The 9528-nt window shown below is 31.4% G+C and overlaps 1 long non-coding RNA gene across 1 annotated transcript in view; it reads left to right on the top strand.

The window, feature by feature from the left end:
• The window catches only part of LOC109837168, a 16765-nt gene continuing 7453 nt past the window's right edge, over positions 217 to 9528 (top strand). Inside the window, exons 1-2 of the long non-coding RNA XR_002246204.1 lie at positions 217 to 257; positions 364 to 468. This is a non-coding gene — a long non-coding RNA (uncharacterized LOC109837168). The remainder of the gene's footprint in view (positions 258 to 363; positions 469 to 9528) is intronic.

Below are 9528 nucleotides of genomic sequence, written 5' to 3'. Positions count from 1 at the left end.
GACTTTGATCACTTTCCAGCGATTTCGGCTATTTCAGAACGGAAACACATTTTCCTCCAAAGCTCACGTGGCAACGATTTTCCAGCCCCCTTTCGTTTCTGCTTTGAACGAACCAAACAACCGTAAATATTGAAAACTGACACAAACCCCCTTGTCAGTTTTCATTTTTAAGCTTTTCTTCACTTTCAGCCCTTTTTTTTGCGAAACAAACAGGCCCTTAATGGACTAAGAGTATCCTATACATTTCTAGTGTGATGGTATGACTGTTGTTATCATTGTTTATGCTATCTTGAAATATGCATCCAAAGTTTATATAGTAATCTAATGGCGAGACAATTCATGATGACATTGTTTATTTTGTAGGGTCATTATGATAATTACAGCCAACATTGCTATCATAAATTTCACGACGAGGCATATAATGAAGAAAATGACATAACTGAGCATATTTTTCTCTTTTGACATCAGGTTTTAGTCTCGGATTCAGTCTTAAATTGTTCTTGTCTTGGTTTTTTACTTGGTTTTAGTCTTGGATTTTTCAACTAGATTTTTCGGATTTTTCAAATAGATCTTATTGTCAAGAGCCATATCCTACATTTTCATGAAGATGCGTTCAAGGCTCTAAGGTTATGATTATGATATATAATTTATTAAGTTCAATTAACTAAGAAGATGTTGGATTTCACTTAGAGGTAAGCTTGAATCATTGAAATGCTGGTAGTAATTGAGGGTGTAGGCTGGTTTCTTTTGCATGTTCAATATACTAGTCTTTGCCTAGTGCTAGGACCAATACTTCTATTCTTTGACATGTGTAATCCATCTCTAATGCAATCTATTGTTTCTTTTGCATGTTCTATATACTAGTCTTTGCCTAGTGATAGGACCAATATTCTATGATGTTGAGTTTCGAGGAAATCCACGGGACTACTAGGTTCATGGATTATATTTCTGTATTTTCCACGGGACTAGTGGTCTCATTTACTGTGTGTGCACGTTTTCGTATATTTAAAAGTAGACTCCCAAATCTTTAAACAATTTCAATTTCCTCTCTCAAATATTCATATTTTGAATTTATTCTCTTAAATGGCTTCATAAAAACATAAATTAGTCTCTAAAATAATTAAAGATTTCGACTTACTCCCCTAAATGTTCATAATTAGTCCCTTAAATCTTTTTAATTTTTACAAATTACTACATTATATTTAAAAGTGGTCATATTTTAGAATTTTAGACCCTCAAATGGTGGGTATTCTCACTCCACTTATATTTGACAAAGATTTTGTCCTATTTGAGTGGTAAGCACACCATGGTGACCACAATCATAGTTTCTTCTATTTTTTTAGTTTAAACCAAACATTAGAAAATGAGGGAATCAAGTCACACATTAATTATTTTCTTGTTTTTTTTCAATATGAACCAATCTAAAGAAAGTGATGGAAAGTAATTATTCCCCATATTTCTTTACGAAATGAACACAAGGAACACTCTTCCAAGAAAGTGAGGGAAACATCAAAAAGTAAAGGAAAACGAGTTTTGGAAAGTGAAAGAAAGTAACCAAACAGCCCCTTACTCCTAAGTCCTGACTATAACTTTACCTATAAATTGTCAACGCTTAACTTTCTTGAGTACATCGAATGCATTGACAGTACCCTTTGTTAGGACTCATGGTGATCCTACTCTCTAATATAATTTTGATGGTTAACAAACAATTTATAACTATATTTTCCAGTATTTGTGTTTTGTCTATCATGTATCTAGGTTGAAAGAAATGAAGCCAACATAATTCTAGTCTAAGATTCAAGACCAAGCTTCATGCACATCAACTTGAGTAAAATAGTTTTTTGGAATTATATTTTGCGTGTTATGCTTATAGCTCAATTTTATACACACACAAATTTCTCATAATATGAGTATTTTTGAGAAAATTGAGTTTGTGGTTTATTGACTTAAAACAAAGTTTTATATCTTTTATAAATTCTCTTAAATCATTCTAAAAGATTCCAAAACTCAGTTTGAACCATTTTGTCAAAATCAAGTGTTTAAACGAACCCGTATTTTTGAGATTTTACAAAATGATGAGTTTTCACAAATGGGGAATAATATTTCAAAAAATATTTTCTAACATGTTTATATTCATGTATATAAACATTTCCCTAAATTTTATAATTTTTAGAATTTATTTGCTAATTTTAAAAGCTCTTTGAAAATCAGAATTACAATTCAAAACCAGGTTGTGCATGTTTTTCAATCGACTGATACTATTCATCAGTCGACTGATACTGTTCATCAGTTGACCGATGAAGTGCTCTACAATTGCCGAAATGTTTTTTCTTAATCGACCGACCTTCATCAGTCGACTGAACATTATTTTTAGTCGACCAATACTATGCATTAGTCAACTGAAGAACTGCTCTGCAATTGCTAAAAAGTTTCTGCTCAGTCGACCGACCTCAATCAGTCGACTGAACAGTATTTTCAGTCGACCGATGGTTTGCATCAGTCGACCGATAGTTTTCCAGGATAAGTCAATGGTCAGCTCATCAGTCGACTGAACAGTACATCAGTCGACCGACGGCACTGTAACAGCTAGTTCTGGATTTTTAAGGATTTTATTATTTTGGGGGGTTTTCTTTGGTTTTGGGCTTTGTTTTAAGAACCTATATAACTCTCTATACTCAATACTTAGTATTAATGAAGAAGAGTTTTTAAATAAGTTTGCAAGTTTGTTTAAGAGTTTTTAAAGAAAATTAAGTATGTTGTTTATATGAAGAGAGCTTCACAATAGGAGGATATCATTTTAGTTTTTGAGCTTCAATTTTCATATCTCTATCTCTCTAGTTTTCAGAGAAGTTTTACTAAACTCAATCTCTAGAAATTTATATTTGGAGGATATGCGACGTGTTTTGGCAGATTCTACTTCAAGTAAAATTAGAGCTACATCATGCACATGGCCATTAGGTGATAGTCCTAGTGAGGTATACGAGTCCGATTCTGAAAATGATTTATCTATTGATGAACTCGCTTGTGCATATGAACGTTTAATACATGCCTATAATAAATTGCATCATAATTTTATTGATTTAAAAAGCAAGCATGTAAATTTGAAATCCGATCATGAATCGCTAGCATCTAAATTTAATACTATTGCTAAATAAAATATGATTCTCAAATAAAACAATGAAAAATTAAAATTGGATCATATTTCCTTGACATCTAAGATTACTAGTGTATCTCATAAGAAAAATGTGTTGGCCTTTTTGTTTTGATGATGACAAATAATTTATACAAAGAGTATATAAAATATACAATAAAGCACAATACTCATAAATATAAATATACTCATATATTTCTCCCCTTTTGAAAACATAAAAAATGGGATATAAAAGAAATAGGAAAGCGAAATCTCCCCCTATCTATAAGCATAGTGAGTATAGAAACAAATAATAGGGAATAGCTCCCCCTATCAAAAAACCTTAATAATTATATGCAATGATGACCAAGGCAAACATATGTGAGTAAAAGCATAAATGAGAAACATGCTAAATATAACTCACATACAATGATGACCAAGGCAAACATATGTGAGTAAAAGCATAAATGAGAAACATGCTAAATATAACTCACATACAACACGACCATGAGAATATGTGAGTAAAAGCATAAATGAGAAACATGCTAAATATAACTCACATACAACACGACCATGAGAACACATATAGATATATCAATATGAAAAAATGTGTCTCAATACATAAACATAAAAACAATGTATAAATAGATTTATGAAATCAAAAGAAAGAAAAACATGATAATCATAAAAAAAGTTTTTAAATAAAAACAATTCAACCAAATGAAATCATAAATCATAAGTAAATCACAAAAGAAGTAAATCAATATCATAATGGCAAGAGAGGCAATAATATCAAGCTCTTGAGCTTGTTTCAACCCATATAAACATTTAAAGCACCCGGTAAACATGATTTGGGAAATAAACACCCAATAAATCCGGGGGGTTGCTTAAACACAAACCTCTCATCAAAATCAAAGTCAATAAAATGAAAACAAAAGAATTGACCAAAAAAATTATTTTTATTTACAAAAATTTTAAAACACGTTTTTCAAAACCAAGAAATGAAAAATAAAAACAATAAAAATCTTGATTTAAAATTAAAAAGATTTTGGTTCCCAAGCATTCTTGGTGCCGAAAGATTTAGGAACATGACCCCTATCATTTAAGCTCAAAGCCCTAAGCTATGAACCCATTTGGGCGCATTTAGTGCATTAGTCCGGTTATAATAATAATTACTCAAATGACCATTCCGATTGTAATATGTGTAATGAAAGAGGCTCATTTATTTTTGTAGATCATTTAGATGTGCACGAGAAACATTTGCAAATAAAGATGGTCTTTTAAAATCATTTTGTAAATATGAAACATTATCAAACAAATATGGTCTATTCGAAAAATTTAGCAAGTTTGAACAATTTCTCAAATCAAAACAAAACTTTGGCAAATGGCCAAATCGACCATAAAGATCACATTTAAACACATGAGAATGCCTATGATAAATGTTATGTGCATATGTGTGTAATGAAGAAACTTGATGAGATGCACAAGGAGCAATATAATTATTAATTATAGGTTTTTGTGCATCATAGCAAAATTTAGCAATACGGCCTTTTCAACCGCAAATGGAACACTTATAAACTTTGACATACATGTGTGCATAGTGTGTGGGTTTCTTAGAAGAATTTACATGGGACTTTGCACACAAGTCCATAAGCTTATTATGATTAACAATGCATGTTTTAAGGGTTGAATCTAAGGTAGATATACAATCCTTAACATGATTCAACTCATCATTTTGCGCAAATGTATTGTTATTAGAAGTAGAACATATATAAGTGTTAGCAAAAGAACTAACTTTATTTTTAATATTTTCTACTTCTAATATGACATTGTCTTTCTCATGAGTTAAATTAGCAATGTTTGAAGTCAAAGCAATATGATCCAATTTTAATTTTTTTATTATTTTCTTTGAGGATCATATTTTTATTAGAAATAGTTTCAATCTTAGATGCTAATAACTCATAATCAGATTTTAACTCTACATGCTTGCTTTTTAAATCAATGAAATTTTTATGCAACTTAGTATAGGCATGCATTAATTTATCATATGCACATGCGAGTTTGCTAATTGATAATTCACTTTCAGAATCTGAATCGCATACCTCGCTAGGGCTATCGCCTAGCGACCGTGTGCATGATGATGCTCCAATTAAACTTGAAGAGGAAGCCGCCAAAGCTTGTCGGATCGCCTCTAAGTTCTCTTGATATGCTTCTATGAATTTTTATAAAGTGTAAGCACTATCAAAAAAAAATCAAGCTTGTTAGATATAGATGAATCAAATGCATTTAATAAAAATTCTAAAACAAGCTTATTCATTGTAAATATTTTCTTATTATTTTTGCTCCACTTGGATTTCTTCAAAGTGGGCACAACATAAGCATGATCAATGACTTTCCACAAATCGATATTTTTAGATCTAACAAATAGCTTAAATCTAAAACACCATTGAGCATAGGAGAAAGCATTGAATTTAGGAGCAACACAAGGATCATAGCGTAAACAAGATGCACCATTCATATCCATAATTATAAAAATATGCAAGCAAGATGAAAATAAATCTCAAAACTAGATTAGCACAAAAAGAAAACTTGGATTTTTAACTCAAGGCGATTAAACCTTAAATCAAAGAGCACCAAGCTCTGATACCAACTAAAAGGCCCTAATGCCACTAGGAAAGAACCCTAGAGGTGGGGGGGGGGGGGGGGTGAATATGGTTTATGCTAATCTAATCCGATTTAATGCCAATTGAAACTAATTAACAAATATCCTAGCAAATTAGATATGCAACAAGATATATATGCAAGGATATACAAACAAGAGTAAGTAAACTATAGACAAATACAAATAATATAGTGAATAAATTAGACAATGAGAGAATGGTGATAGAGATAAACAAAATATAAGTGCACAAGCCAAACTCAAACACAAATTAGACAATGAGAGAATGGTGATAGAGATAAACAAAATATAAGTGCACAAGCCAAACTCAAACACACAAGAAATGATCACGGAGTTCAAGTGCACAAGCCAAACTCAAACACACAAGAAATGATCACGGAGTTCAGACCTTCCATCCTACGTCTCCGTTACCCACTCCTGGGAAGAAATCCACTATCACACCGGGTTTTTAACGCTCACCTGAAAATGTTACACCACACAATATCGGTTTTCAATGCTCAACGCTCAACGTTCACAATCACTCACAATGTAACTACACAAATCCCATATCAAGTGTTAGCCTCTCACGTGTCTCCCTCAAGTATTCAGAATTACAACATATCTCTAGGCATTACCAATGACCCCACTCCTCTTGGGATCGACCACGTCTCTCACCACACACTCCTCTCGGTGTACAAGTGTATTACAAAGTATAACTCACAAATTAACGCTCAACAATAAATAATTATTCTCTAAACAATGTGAGAACACAATAATGCTTAACTCAACATTACAAACCCACAACCCTAAATTATACTATATATGAAATATTATAAGCTCAATAGGTTGTGTGTGAACAATGAGTATAATCAAAACAAACTAAACTCAAAGTAAATCTAGCTTATGGAAATTATAATCAAAACAATAAATAGCTAAAATATATTTAGGAAAACTTCTCTATGATGACAAGAGAGAGAGAGAGAGAGAGAGAGAGAGAGAGAGAGAGAGAGAGAGATGAGTTGAATGCCCAAACACCAAAGAATGATCTCCTCAAGCTCTTGTGAAAATTTCTTCACAAACAAACTCTTAAACAAATTAAAAAACCCTTAAACAAACTTGTAAAACTCTTTTAAAACTTTTCTATTGTATATTTTAGGTCTAAGGTATGAGGGGTATATATAGGAAACCCCAAAGCCAAGAAGAAACCAAGAAAACCCAGCAAAAAGATAAAAAATAGAAAGCTGAAAAAACTAGCCGTTGGTCCGTCAGTCGACTGATATTGTTCATCAGTCAACTGATGACCTCGTCAGTCGACTGATATTGTTCATCAGTCAACTGACGACCTCGTCAGTCGACTGATAACTTATTAGTCGTAAAAATAAAAACTTTTGTAATTCCAGACGAGTTCATCAGTCGACTGATAAACTCCATCAGTCGACTAATAACAAGTTATCAGCCGGATTAAAACAGTAAATCTGATTTTTGAAATACCTTTTAAAATAGCAACTAAATTCTAAAAATTATAAAACTTAGGAAAATGATTATAAACATGATAATAAACATGTTATAAAAAGAATTTTTGTAATTGCACTTCACATTTATAAAAACTCATCATTTTGCAAAAATGTCCAAAACATAAAAAGTTTATAGACATGAAATTTAATGTTTTGACATAAATCAAGTTTTAAAACTTTGTAAAATAATTTTATAGACTTAATAATATATATATATATATATAAATATATATATATATATATATATATATATATATATATATATAATGATTGTTAAGTCCATAAACTAATAACTTAATATTTTTTCTAAATACAATAGAATATGAAACAAGTAAATGTGTATATGAATATATATATTTGTTTCATATCTACATAACTAAACCAAAACAACTTAACCATATGAAAACAAATATGTATATACATAAATATGTATTTCTTTCATATTTAAACTTGAAAACCAAAAACCAAAATGTGTGTGTGTGTGTGTGTGTGTATTTATAACCATAAGCAAAATGTGTATGTGTGTGTATGATTGAGCTTAAAGTACCAACACACATAATATAACCTAAAACTAAATTACTCAAGCTATCTTGATCTTTAATAAGCTCGACTTGGTAAACTATACGGATGAAGCTTGAACTTGAATATGGCTTGATGTATTGCTTTACTCCGATATTCTGCCAACCTCCATTAGATGTGATCGTTTAGCTCAATTCCATCTAACCTCCGACTCGTTGTTTGCCTAGAATAAATAAGAAAACACAAGCACTAGACAAGTAATATTTGTTGTAAATTGTTTGTTAAAACATCATCAAAACAAAAAAGCCTTATGTTTATGAGTATTGTGCTTTATTGTATATTTTATGTACTCTTTGTGTAAATTATTTGTCATCAAAAAGGGAGAGATTGTTGGCCTTTTTGTTTTGATGATGATTTAACAAACAATTTACAATAAATATTGCTTGCATAGTGCTTGTGTTTTCTTATTTATTTTAGACAAATAATGAGTCAGAGGTTGGATGGAAATGGAGGTTGGCGGAATATCAAAGTGAAGCAATACATCAAGTCATATTCAATTTCAAGCTTCATCCGTATAGTTTACCAAGTCGAGCTTATTGAAGATCAAGATAGCTTGGGTAATTTAGTTTTAGGTTATATTATGTGTATTGGTACTTTAAGCTCAATCATACACACATATACACGTGTTTCGATACTAGTTAAAATAATTTTCTAGTATTTTAAAATATTAATTATTATTTTAGAAGAGTATTTGTATTTTTCTCGGCCTTCTAGAATTTCCTATGATTTAAAAGTCTAAATTTTATATTTATTTAAATGATTTTAATATTTATAAATTTATTTAGTGCAGCAAAAATTTCTGGAATTTAATCTATTGTGTTGTCAATACTATTACGTATCAAATTAAATAATATGTTGTATTATTATTATTACGTATTATTTTGTATAATACGTTGTATTATTAATTATGTATTATTTATATAATTTCTTGTATTATTTCTACTGTTGCATATTATCAGTGGTATTAGCACAACTGGTACGTTTTACTATGTATATATAATTATCGCATAATTATTTAATTTTAAATATAAGTAAATATATTTTTATTATTAATTATTCTTGTTTAATTGTACAATATGTGTATATTTTGACTATTTCGTATCAACTGTTGTATTAGCACAACAAGTACATTTTTATTTGTAGATAATTATTCCGTAATTATTTTAAATTTTAAATACCCGTAATTATTTATTTTAATTATTTTTTGTTTAATTACCTAACCCTAATCCTAATTAAACTATTATCTAAATAACCCATCTCTCTCTCCTATTTCTTCTTCCAAAAAAAAAAAAAAACACCGTCGCAGTTCGTCGTCCTACTTGTCTCCGCTCACACTCCATCTTGTTTAGGAACACATGCCTTACTCGCTGAACGCGGCACGATTGAGAACATAAACGCTCCTCCTCGGTCCTCACGTCGCCCGCTCGAGAGTACAGACCACCAGCTCCGGCTCCAGACGCCTCGCCGACAGCTTGAGCCTCGCAGATGCCAACCAACGCGCATTACCTCTGTTCTTCAAGCGCACGGAGCACTGACACCGCACACCTCAAACGCCTTGCTCGCGCTCCACCGTCCGATCGGCAGAGGCCACGCACCGCCGTAGCCTCCTCTCATGCCCGCACTACCTCAGATAGCGACGACCACCA

The sequence above is a fragment of the Asparagus officinalis genome, chromosome 4 (assembly GCF_001876935.1).
Source record: "Asparagus officinalis chromosome 4, Aspof.V1, whole genome shotgun sequence".
Taxonomy (NCBI): Eukaryota; Viridiplantae; Streptophyta; class Magnoliopsida; order Asparagales; family Asparagaceae; genus Asparagus; species Asparagus officinalis.
This window is presented reverse-complemented; position numbering and strand designations above follow the sequence as displayed.